Source organism: Capricornis sumatraensis, chromosome 2 (assembly GCF_032405125.1).
Source record: "Capricornis sumatraensis isolate serow.1 chromosome 2, serow.2, whole genome shotgun sequence".
NCBI classification, from domain to species: Eukaryota; Metazoa; Chordata; class Mammalia; order Artiodactyla; family Bovidae; genus Capricornis; species Capricornis sumatraensis.
Genome location: NC_091070.1, coordinates 129,257,694 through 129,270,798, shown reverse-complemented (window position 1 = coordinate 129,270,798; position 13,105 = coordinate 129,257,694). Strand labels below are relative to the sequence as shown.

Genomic DNA, 13,105 nt, shown 5'->3' with positions numbered 1-13,105 from the left:
GCATGGAGCCACCATCTGTTTGCGGGGCAGCTCTGATGGCTGGGCATCTGATTTCAATAAGAACAGAGAGTGGCTCCATCCCACAGCGCATTAGCAGGCAGGCACATCTGCTCTGTCTCCACACTCCACAAGCCAATGGAAAGTTGGTCTGGTGGAGCCTGTGGTCCTGCTTGACAACAGAAGACAGTAGTTGCTGTTGGAGCCTGTCCAATCGTTATGGAGGTCAAGTTTTGACCCAGAGCCTTTCAGAGCTTAGAAGCCCTGCTGGTATTGTTCTTTATCATTAGTTGTGTTGTCTCAATTAGGAAAAAAAAAAAAAAATCTATGAAGTCTGGATGCAGAATTCTCAAGTCTGGAATTCCTCCCACATGTGGAAAATAAGACTCACCCGAGGAAACAATGCCACTGTGTTTATCACCCACATACTTTGGGATCTGACCATAGACAATAATTTGCACTTTATCCAAGCTCTCTTCACCTGGGGCTGATAAAGAGCTTGCACTAAGCAGAGCCACAGTCTGGGGACTGCAGTCAGGGGACCCCCATCAAGTGACTTACATGGCAGCAAAGTAAGTCCTCAGTGCTTGCTGTCTTATTGGTAACCCATCCCTGCACTGGCAGGAGTCCTGTGTCACTGAAATGTTTGGGTAATTATTGGCATTAAGCCATTTTATTTAACAATATTTAGACAATGCATGTAATAACATAAACTAGTTAATTGTTTCGATGTTAATAAGGAAAACACCCCCTTGCTCTTCAGACCATGTGGGTTTCAGTGGAGTGAACAGATAGTCCATGCTGCTCCAGGAGATGCTAAGTGGGCGACGTGAGTCTTCACCCTCTCAAAGGCTGCCTCTCCCCTGGCTCCTGGTACACAACTTTCCCCTTCTCTGGGCTTCCCATCCTCTCTCTGGCCTCTCTTCTAGGACCCAAGGGGGCTTCCCAGGGGCAGGTTGCACCCTGATCATGTGGAGCTTTTGTGTGAATCAGTGGAAGATGAGCCTCCACTCACCACCTAAGCTGGATGCCCGATACAGCAGGGGTCCCTAGCCTCCAGGATCTAATGCCTGATGATCTGAGGTGGAGCTGATGTAATAATAATAGAAATAAAGTACACAGTAAGTGCAATGCACTTGAGTCATGCCAAAACCATCCACCCTCACTAAGTCCATGGAAAAAATTGTCTTCCACAAAACTACTGCCTGGTGCCCAAAAGGTTGGGGACCACTGTGATACAGGACACAACCTGCATGCCTGCAGCCCCTCTACTGATGGGTGCATAGGACTCCCCTCTGGACTTCCTCACTGACTCATGAGATCTGGGCCAGGACCCTGAAATTACTGCACATTGCCAGAAGGGTCAGTAGGTACCCTGGCCTCCAGGTCAGTGGCAGAAGATGGATGGGGAGGGGATGCAGCTCCTCTGCATGGCAGCGAGGAGCAGTCTTCACATCCACCTGCCTCTTGTCTGCATCACTGTGGGCAGCTCACCCTGTGCCAACCTCCTTTGGCACATCTTCTTTGACCTCTAGCCACCCTCTCTCCTTCATCCTCTCCTCCATGCTCTAAATACAGAGCACCCACAGACAGCCACTGCTCCAGTATCACCATGTCTCTGCCACCCTGGTGGTCCACCTGCTGGTCTGCCAGCTTCGTCCCGTTTGGGGAGCCTCCATCCCTCAGCACAGCCCCTGCCGCCCTGCGTGTGCAGTTTGCCAATCAGATAATCAGATTCAAGACCGGGTGTCAGTAATGCTGCCCTGATCACTCTGGGTTTTGCTTTTAAGGGAAGCCTGCTGGAGAACCCCAGGGATGGGGGAGCCTGGTGGGCTGCCGTCTCTGGGGTCGCACAGAGTCGGACATGACTGAAGCGACTTAGCAGCAGCTGGAGACTCACAGTCCCCTGAGTGGCTGATGCCCACAACGGGCCATGGGAAGATAATGTTGAGTGGCTTCATAGGACCCCATAAGTTGGTCCTTGCATATTCATGCCTGGCTCTGGGTAGACTCCTAGCCAGACTCACTGGTTGGTGTCACCCAGCTTTTGCATCTGACTAGAGATTAAGCTAGTCAAAAATGGTTGAGTTTCCACAGCACAAAGGGTGCCTTCTCCAACATGAGCCAAGTGTGATCATCTCAGGCTCCCATCCAGGAGCTGGAAGATGATCAGAGGGAATCAAATAGGTTCTTTTCCCAACCAGACCCTATGGTCAGTATTTTTCTTCAAGATTCCCCATCTCACAGCCCTGCTCAACCTTCTCGTCTGCACCTGCACTGCCATCCACAGCCACTGTTTGTTCCCCTGTATTCTGTATGCACAGCAGACACCACACACACACACACACACACACACACACACACACACACATACCTTGGGAACAAAGGTACTTCCACTGCAAAACATCCCCTTAGTGACGTCCACCTGCCTTCCTGCCAGTCTTTGTTAAGAACTCAAAACTCACTTTTTCTTTTGGCAAATCCCTTTATAAAACTGGGAGGACACTGGAGGGTACAAGGATGGGAGAATTGATTGACTTTTAAAAACGTCACCAAATCATATATTCCATGAACTCTGACCTGCACTCACTTGGTGATTTCTATACCTAGAAGCAGACTGGGGAAAACAGTAGTGGTGCCATCTCCTAACCTCATGCCCTCGGCTGGGCTTTCAGCCCCTGGTTCTTGTGCCCCCAGCAGCCTGAGTTATATTAAGGAAGAACAATGTCAGCCTAGCAGCCTTAGCCAGGCTCCGAATTCCTAAGGGGTCACAGCCTGATTGAGATCTGCCTGCCAAGTGTCTCATGCAGCACTGGGCAGGCGTGGGTGGTTGATAAATATCATTAGATGGCAAGGGGGTGACGAAGACCACAAGAACGGGCTCTTTCTTAGAAGCCAGATGGCCCAGGGTCTGATATAAACAGCCCCAAGGCCTCAGTCACTTGTTGACAGTGTCTTTCTGGGAACAGGCTCTTGGTAGAGACTCTGCAGGCAGGGGACAGGCGTTTGGCTTAAAGGGCAGGGTTTGTGATGCCCACAGCAGGAAGCAGGTGGAACGTAGAACCACCTTGGTAAAGATGGTTCTCCAAAGGAAAGGGACCTTGATTTGTAGCATCTTCTGCTTTCTGGGGTGTAAATACTCCCACCACAGCCAATAGCAAGATACTAGTGTGACTTCACTGAGCGTGAAGTTGGGAAGAGAAGTTTGCAGTGGAGTAGGTGTGAGCCTGCTTGAGCCCAACTCCCGCACACCACTATCAAAAATATGCTTCCTGGATGAGGTAGGAAGACTTCCCTTCATCTTGGGAACATCCCTCCTTCTCTTTCTCCTGCCTGCCTTTCAGATCGCAAATGAATCATGCCTTTCTCCAGGAACCTCCCCTGCCTTCCTAGGACCCCCCCTCTATGATGGCACATGGATCTTTCACATGAGAACTCAGAGTGGAAACTGCTCATTCCTTTCTGTTTCTTGCCACTGTCTTCCTGTCTGGTCTGTAGCCCTAGGAGGGAGGAACTTTGTACAGTTTTCATCCACCTGGAATCGCAGGTGCCTCACACAGCTCCTAGCACAAAGTTGGTGCTTATGAAATAGCTGATGAAAGAGTGAGAAAAAGAAATGGGCTAAGACCTGAGCTGGACTTGCCTGCTAACCTTGATTTTAGACAGGACACTTCACCTGCTAGCTTTCTGGCTTTTCTCTCCCTTCTTTTAAAAACGTGTATCTATATATAAAGACTGCATGATTCTTTTGATGCTAGGAGTTTATGGATATTTAAGTCCGAAATGTAGTGCAGTTTTTGAATGTTGGCAGCTGCTTCAGCAATGTCTCCACTTTTGTGTGTGTGTGTGGGGTGTGTGTGGGGTGGTGGTTATAAGTGCCTGTGCATGTGTGTTTATGTGTGTGTGTGTGCGTGTGTATGTGTGGTGTGGAGGGTAGACAGGGGCAGACAACGGAAGCCTGAGAAAAGGGAGAAGAAAATCTCATAATAAAACGTTTCCATTTCCTTTTCATGTCCAAGGCCACTGGGCCATAGAAGAATCCATATGGCAGCCAGCCCTGTGGAATTTGATTCATCCCAGTGATTCTTTTTCCCAAAGGCTGAAGGTTTCCTTGGAATTAAAGCAAAGTAAGAACTTCCAATAAGTTCCTAAGTCCCTTGTAGGCAGGTCCAAGTCTTAAGCATCCTTATATCCTGCTAAAGCCCTGAACAGTGCAGAGATAACCCAGTGACACCTGCTGAATAGTTAGTTTTAAGCAGACCTCACCTTGGCAGTAAGAGTTAGTCCTAATCACCAAGTTTGTTGGGACCAAAATGTTCCTCCATTTTTATAGGTTTGCCCAGGAACACATGGGCAGAAACATCCTCAGGACATTTTATAAATTTTGGTAGCTTTGATCATAAATGAGGCAGCTTAAAATTTATTTCCCCTTGAGTCCAAGAAAGCTAAAGGACCCTTGTCTCTGGGATTTCTTTTCTGTCCCAGTCTAGCACTTTCTGCCAAGAAGAATGGCAAAAGCTAAATTCTGGGCCCTGGACTTCCCTGGTGGCTCACCAATAAAGAATCCTCCCGCCAACACAGGAGACAAGGATTTGATCCCTCATCCAGGAAGATCCCACATACTGTGGAGCAACAAAGCTCGTGCCCCACAACTATTGAGTCTGTGCTCTAGAGTCTGGGAGCTGCAACTGCTGAGCCCACACATCACAGCTACTGAAACCCTCATGCCTAAAGCCCATGCTCCACAATAAAAGAAGCCACCTCAATGAGAAGCTTGCACACCACAACGAGAGAGGAGCCCCCACTTGCCGAGAGTAGAGAAAAGCCTGTGCAGGAACAAAGACCCAGCATAGTCATAAAGAAATAAATAGAAATATATTAAAATTATTTTAAAAAAACTTTGGGCCCTTTTCCTGATTGCTGCAGAAATTCATTTCAAGGGCTACAGGCCCCTTGCTTTTGTGACCATCCCAGAGATGAACGGTGAGAGCCAGGTGGCACCACCTCCAAAGCCCTGTAAGGAAGGAAAGGAGCTGTCCCCGTCCATGCATAGCATGGCATCACCTTTCCTCATGATGAAGCCACGTGGTGGCAGGGAGGAGAAGATCCCCGAAATCTGAGGGAGTGACTTTCAGCTGGCTGTAAATGCCCTGAGACAGGGACAGACCCTTGCACATGGGGGAAGGCTGCTCCAGCCTAAATCCTGGAATAGTCTTAGGTTGCATGTGTCTATATATAAGCTTGACCTGAGTAAAGAGTTGAGAGAGGACCTGGCATGTAAAAGACAGGCTGTGATAACAAAAGCCGTGACAAGAAGGGTAAATCTTTTGAGCCTCAAGTGCATGGTGCTGTGTTAACCATCTATAAGCATTATTGTAGCATTATTATATTTAATCATCACCGCAACTTTATTACTCCCGTTTGATAGATGGCTTAACTGAGGCTTACCTCCACAACTGAATAGTAGCCACAGTGACACCACGAGGTTGAACTTCTGCCTTCCCCAGCTAGGGATTTTCTCTCAGTGTTTTAGGCTCCATCCCCTTCTCCTCTCACTTCACAAAGACCTTAAGTTTCAAAATATTTCCATGAGTCATTGACTGAAGCCTGAAATTTTACTTTCCAAGATTTTAATAAAATAATGTGAGTAGTTGCCGTTTGTTGAAGAGCTTTTAGGTGCCAAGTACTGTGCTGTTACATATACACTCTCATTTAGCTACTGCTTTATAAAGGAGGTATTGTTATTATTCCAATTTTACAGTTCTGCCAGGCTCCTCTGTCCATGGAATTCTCCAGGCAAGAATATTAGAGTAGGTTGCCATTCCCTTCTCCAGGGGATCTTCCTGACCCAGATATTGAACCCAGGGTTCCAGATTCTCTACCGTGTGAACCACCAGGGAAGACCTTACAAAGGAAATATTGTTATTATTCCAATTTTACAGTTCAGGAAACCGAGAATCAAAGAGAGTTTTTGTAATGTATGTGAAGTGACACAATCAGCAGGAAAGAAGGGCCAGGGCTCTCCTTTTGCTTGCTCTGTTGTCTCTGAGTGGTTCACTGCCTTCTGACCAAGGGAATTTGATGGCTGCTGAGAGCGTCTGCCCCTGGGATAAGCACCCATCTGAGTCTTTGTCAGCCATGTATCTCCAGCGTGAGTGAAGGGTCAGAGGTCACCTTTTGATGGAGTAGAAGTTTGAGAGCATCACACCTCTGTGTAGCAAGGACACGTAATGATGGAAGAGAGCTCCAGCAACAAGTTGGCAGAAAGGCTGTGTGACCAAGAAGTCAAAGCTGAGTGTCAGCGGCTCTCTGAAGAAGCAGGGCAGAGATGGTCAGGGGTGTCTTATGACTTCTGAGGCTGTGTGACAGACAAGCTCATCACCCTAGCTCCGCGAGGCACATGGGACCCAGAAGGCTATGAGAGTGCGTCTGCGGGAAATCCGTATTTCTATGGACTGAGTCAGGGCTAAATTCGACATTAGGGCGATGCAACGCATCTGAATTTCATCACCATTAAGTCACTCTTTAGACCTTGTAAATGTTCCTAATGATATTTTTGGTAGGTTGGAGTAAGCTGTCTACATCTGAGGTGTATTACTTTAAACCTACATTAACAGACTCATAAAATAAGGTGTTGGCTGGCTAATCCCCTGTAGTCATACCCTCAGAAGTATCCAGGCAGCAGAATGAACCAGTTATGAGTAAGTGTCCTGAAGTAGCCCCGAGGGCACAGACCCTGACCATGTGTCACTTGAAGGAGATGTGAGGATGAGTGAAGCTGTGTACCTGGGACCAAGCATTCCCCTCCTCAAAGGCTCTATAATCTACAGACTCTGGACTCCTGAGACCCTGGAAAAACAATCCACGATCTGAACCCACTCCTCTCAAGAACGGGATGTTAACATCCTTATTGTGAGGCATCATGGGGAGGCCAACCTGGGGCAAGGGGCACGCTCTCATCACCTGGATGTGCTGCACACAGATTGTACATCATCACAGGTGGCTCTGTGGGTTTGCTTTTTTTAATTGAGGCACAGGAACAATGTTTGGCAATGTCAGAATGTTAGAAATTAAGACTATCCTGGAGCCACGATTTTCATAATTATCTTATGTAGTATCTCATGATACATGGGGCAGTACAATGTTTATTCAGGGCACAGTCTCTGCCTGTGAAATCTGATTCTACCCTTTACTGGCCTTTCTAGCTTATTAGGTGCAACTCAACAGTTGCCTCACTTGGCTCCTGGAAAACTGATAGCAGAAGAACTTCCAGTTTCTTCTCCAGAAACTATTAATACAGTCAGCCCTTTGGGATGAGCTACTTAGAGACTTTCCCCTGAAGATGTCCTCTCTTCCCCTTTTCCCCACCTCCTCCCTCCCTCTATACTGACCTCTGTTCCTGATCTGAACCAACTTGAGCCTAGATTTCTCCTTCCTGCTCCTGCCTTTCTCCCATTTGCCTCTCTTTTCTGGCTCCTCTCTTCAAGCATACATCTAAGACCCCTGAGCTCTCCAACTTTGCTCCCTATCCTATTGAATATTAAAGTCCACAGCCGGCTCTAATCTATAAGAGGTGCTCCCAGGTATATTCATGCTTCAGAGGAGGCCAAGCTTCCAATGCCCTGCTCCATTTGGGGCCAGCTTAGCTGAACAGGTGGGGACTCCACAAACTTGCAAAACAGCCCTCCAGGAAGCCTTCCCCCACAAGCCGGATCCCACTGATGGTCTCCTTTCCTAATCTTCTGTGGTAATCGCTGTCTGTGCCATACGCATCAACCATTCATTCATTCACTCAACGAATACTTCTTGAGCTCCTATATGTGATGAAGCCCTTGACGAACACAATGTCCCTGTCCCCGTTCTCACATTCCTGTAGAGGAGTCGAATAATAAACAAACAAACAAAAAAACAAATAATAAAACTAAGTATTATGACATAAATAGAGCAGGGTAAGGGGGGGAGAGTCTACCGTGGCAGGGTTTGGTGGAGTGGGGATAGATGTATTGAGTTACAGCGCTCAAGAGACGTGACACCCAAACGGAACTAAATGATGATCAAAAGCTGACTATGTGAAGAAGATCTGTGGGTGGAAGTGTTCCAGACAGAAGGAACCGCAGGTGCAAAGGCCCAGGACGGTATCAAGAATGACGTGTTGCAGACACAACAAGAAGCTCTGTGAGGCTGCCACACAGGATGCTGGAGGGAGGGTCAGGGTCCAGATCACACATGCATTCTCCACTTCACCTTTCTGACATTTGGAGCCAAATAACTCTTTGTTGTTGGGTGCTGTCCTGTGCGTTGCAGTATGCTTAGCTGTATCCCTGGACTCTGCCAGCTCGATGCTGGTATCAGCCCCCTACTCTTTCCACGCGTGACAATCATGTGTTTGTCATTTTTGATGTTTCCAAGTGTCCCCTGGGTTAAGAACCACTGAAATAAGGCCATGCCCAGAGTATGGATGTTATTCTACATGTAATTGGAGGGTTAAGAGCTAGGAAATAATGTGACGTCATTTACATCTTTAAAAGGGCACTCTGCTGTTAGGTTAAAAGGTTGTAGGGAACAAGAGTGGAGGCAGGGAATCCAGGAGGAAGTCTCTGTAGTAATCTGGCTGAGAGATAGTAATTTGGACTAAGAGGCAATAGTGGGATGCAAGAAGTGCCCAGGTTCAGTATTCAGTTTGAAAGCAAGAAGACTTGCTGGTGGATTGAATAGAAAAGGTGATGAGCTACTATGTGTAAAACAGATAATTAGTGAGAACTGCTGTACAGCACAGGGACCTCTGCCTGGTGCTCTGTGGTGACCTGGATGGGGAGGAAATCCAAATAAGAGGGGATAAGTGTGTACGTATGAATGATTCACTTTTCTGTGCAGAAGAAACTGACCCAGCAGTGTAAGAAAGCACTGGGTTGTTTGAATGGGCTTCCCTGGTGGCTCAGGAGGTAAAGAATCTGCCTGCAATGTGGGAGACCTGAGTTTGATCCCTGGATTGGGAAGATTCCCTGGAGAAGGGATCAGCTACCCACTACAATATTCTGGCCTGGAGAATTTCACGGACAGAAGAACCTGGCAGGTTACAGTCCATAGGGTTGCAAAGAGTTGGACAAAACTGAGAGACTTTCACTTTCAGGTTGTTTGGCTAAATAGGCCAAGAACCATAGAGAATATAGGTCCAGGCAAGAATACTGGAGTGGGTTGCCATTTCCTTCTCCAGGGGATCTTCCCAACCCAGGGATCGAACCCAGGTCTCCCGCATTGCAGGCAGATGCTTTAACCTCTGAGCCACCAGGGAAGCCCTAGTCAGCTTAAGAGTAAGCTTCTCCAAAGGAGAAACCATACACTGTTTCTAGCTATGTTCCTATAAACTAGCAGAAAGAACATTGTAGAATGTTTGTTGAATTAATAAACATGAATAAGTGAATGAGAGAAAAATAAAGGTGATGAGGAAGGTCTGATCAAGGTTAATTTCCTGATTTGGGGTCTGAGCAGCTGGGAATAATGACATCATTGACTAAAATAGGGAAGACTAAAATTAGACTTGGAAAAGAGTAGTTCAGGGGTCAACAGCTCTAAATCTGAGATGTCCATTAGATGTCCAAGCAGACATGGCGATAGAACCTGAGAGCCTGGAGCCCGGGAGAGAGGGCCAGACTGGAAACAGACATCCAGAAGTTGTAGAACCTATTTAATGCCTGGAGAGGCTGAGACAGACTATCAAGGAAGAGAGGAACACAGATAAGAAAGGACCCTGGGCTGAGCCCCAGGAACTCCTATATTTAGAGGTCAGGAGAAGGAAAAGCTGGCAGAGGAGACAGAGGGGCCATTAGGAAGCTTCACGTCCTGGAAGCATCCTGAAACCACATCTGCCTTGGACTGTCCTCAGCCAGGTCACCAGCTAAGCAGAGAGGCCCTCGGGTACTCACCCATGATTAGTGCCAAGGACCACTACAAAGCCAAGTTTTGGACAAGCCAAGGACTTAGCAGGAGTCACGTTGTTTAATCTTTACATCAAGAGGTAAGTGCTACTAGCCCCATTTCACAGCCGAGGAAACTAGAAATTGGAGAGCTGCAGGAACTTGCCCTGGTCACGTGTGTTTTCAGCCCCACTCCTGGGCCTGCAGCTTTGGAGAGTCTGATTCCAAATCAATGTTCTTTCCACGGTGCCCCTGGCCTCCGCCTCGCAGGGGCCCGCTCAGTGCCTGGCACAGGCCTCTGTTCCCGCCGTGGCAGGAGCAGCTTGTTTCTTCCCAGGATTATGTGAAGTGCTTTCACATCTGGTACTGCATTTGAGATGGGCAGAGGGGAGCTGGGATGGCACACCCAGAGCCAGTGACGGTCAAGGTCCCTCACCTAACTCAGGGTAGAGCCAACACTGGAGCCTGGAGTCTCAAAGTCCTTTTCCAGGGTTCTCACATCTCACCTCTTATACCTACAGTCAAAGTGTCTCCCCTGCTGGCAACCATATTCAAGGCAGAAAGTCGTTCCAGTATCCAGGGGCAAACTTATTATTCTCATTTTACAGATTAAGAAACAGAGGCTCAGAGAGGCTCTGTGATTTGTCCAAGTCACACAGCTCAGAAGCTGACCCAGAAATAAATCCCCATTCTCCTAGCTCTCAGTATGACAGAGCTGAAAGAAATAATCTATATCTGTCAACCATTTTTCTTTCTTACATAACAGCTTTTCCAATCCATAAAAGAAATAAGCTTCAGACAGGTTTCTGGAATCTTCACAAGCATGAGTGTTGCCAGTCATAATTCTGGTTCATAATCATTAAAGAAGTGAAAATGAGTAGAATGTGGATATTCTGTGTACTGTGCCAACTTAAAATTACTTTTGTTATGCTTAGTCATAAAGGTGATTTAAAAATAACCTACAACAAATAATATTTGTTGCTTTATTAAGCCCTCTAGTTTCTGACAAGTTCCACTCTTTTTTAGAAAAATTCAAAACAATACTCAAAAGTTCCACTCCCAGAATATTTTCTTTCATTTCCAAGATAAATGGAAATGGAGATGCTGACACATGGGTGTGAAATCTGGAGTCAGGTTTTGGTGTCTGACCTCCTCAAAAAAGAAAATGAAAACATTTCTAAGTGTTCACACTTTCCCCGCATAAGGACAGATGCAATACCCTTGAACTCAGATGAAAAGAAAGGTAATTCATTTCATGCATAAGAAACATTCCTGGTGGTGTGTCATGTTCTGGGACAATTGATTCCATTTGTCAATGCAAGTTTCAGAAAGGGTGGAAATATGCTTTTTTTTCCTCCCCTTTTGGGCACAGAAAATGTAAGTCAGCCTCTGCTTTTTCCTAAACAACAACAACTCAGGTCCAACAGTGATGGATTTTACAGCCTCTTAGCTGCTTTGTTAATGATCTGGTCAAGATCCTGATGCTTCACTCAATATCATCCACCTGCTTAAGGAGCAAGGGGCTGAATATGCTGTGACAAATGTCTCCCTTCTGCTCTAAATGTTATTATGTTTTTAAAGATTTTTTGATGCAGACCATTTTTAAAGTCTTTATTGAATTTGCTACCATATTGTTTCTGTTTTCTGTTTTGGTTCTTTGGCCGCGAGGCATGTGGGATCTCAGCTTCCCAACCAGGGATGCAAAATGCAGCCCCTGCATCAGAAGGCGAAGTCTTAACCACTGGACTGCCAGGGAAGTCCCTATAAATGTTCTTTAACATGTGCAACTGGCCTGATGGCATGAATTTTACAGGGGATGGTGGGATGAGTTGTGGTACAGAAGACTCTTACAGAGATGAAAATTATAACACGCCCACTTTCTCCCCGTAAGGCCCTCTGCCCTGCAACCTCAAATAGAAATGTCTTAACTGCCTAGAAAGGAGCATTAAATCTTTGGTCTGGACAGGAATTCAGCATTTGAGGAGATGTCACTAACAATCCTCTTTGAATCTGAGTGGTGAAAATGGGGCCCTGGTGGGGGTGGGAAGTTGCATTTTACAAAGAGAGCACTGGAATGAGCCCCAGGGGAGCACGGGGAACACAAGAGGGAGAAGGTGAAGTTTCCGCCTGAACAAAGAGGCGGCAGTTTGTCATGGCTGATCTGTCCTCAGGGGACTGCATTAGCCAGGCTCTCAAGAAAATGGGGCCATGTCACCTTTGTGGCCCCTGGTGTGGGTCATTCTTCCGCGAGCCCTCAGCTGGAGAGGGGAGGTCTGGGGTCAGTGACAGACTGGGCCAGGTTGAGGGCTGGAGTCAGGATTAGGGTTTGGCTTACCTGAAGCCGTCAGCTCCAAGGCCCACACTAGGAGCCTGTAAGCTGTTTATAGCAGAAGAGAAATTGAAATCCTCCATACTGGGGCAGCCTGGAGCCTCGCTCACAAGAAAATGTTAGGCTCCCTGCTCTGGGCAGGGACTTCTTAAGAATTTGACAATGTCAACATTTTAATAGTATCTTAGCCCTGTTGTCCTTATAAAAATATACTGAGAAGGAAAGGATGTGATTTGTGGGAACAGAAGCTCCTTCCAGAGTCACTGTACCACCACATTAAGACCAAAGAATTTGTCCCGGTCACAAGGCCGGGCAAGGCTGTGATGCTGTGATACCCCGCTGATGGTTCTCAGTGACAGGGAGGGGGATGTCTTGGGCCCTTGGGACAACTACTGTCATGATGATGTCCAGGGAACAGAATCACAGAAAGATGCCTCTGCCAACATGAAAGAAGAAAGAGGGTAGAAAGGTAGGGATACAGACAACATACCATGCTATTGTTTCTTTGCTAGGCTGGCCAGAGATCTCAGGGACAAAAACATTTAGGGAGGTCATCACTCTAATGAGGTGGAGTAGTCCAAAAGAAGAAGATGAAGGAGTAGGCAGAGGGGAAAGGAGAAGGCCATTGATGCCTGAAGTGCCTCTCGCTTACTGAGTCTCCTTGACGGCAGACCCAGTACCAAGCACTTCATACATCTCTGTCGTTTAATCTACACAATAGCCCTATGAGGAGGCAATTAGTCTGACCTTGCAAATGAGGAAACCGATGCTTAGAGAACTTAAATTCCCTAAGATCATACAGCTAGGAATCACAGAGCTGGGACTTAACCCCAAGCTTGTCTGGCTTCAGAGCGATGCCCTTTTC

At 47.0% G+C, this 13,105-nt stretch overlaps 1 protein-coding gene across 3 annotated transcripts in view; it reads right to left on the bottom strand.

The window, feature by feature from the left end:
• The window catches only part of NGF (nerve growth factor), a 55,919-nt gene that overhangs the window by 34,334 nt on the left and 8,480 nt on the right, over positions 1–13,105 (bottom strand). The window contains exon 1 of one of the 3 annotated variants that reach the window (XM_068965171.1): positions 5,446–5,565. The exons of the other annotated variants lie outside the window; for them this stretch is intronic. The gene's annotated coding sequence lies outside the window, so the exon portion shown is untranslated. Of the gene's footprint in view, positions 1–5,445; positions 5,566–13,105 lie in introns of those variants that run through there. 3 annotated transcript variants of the gene reach the window in all.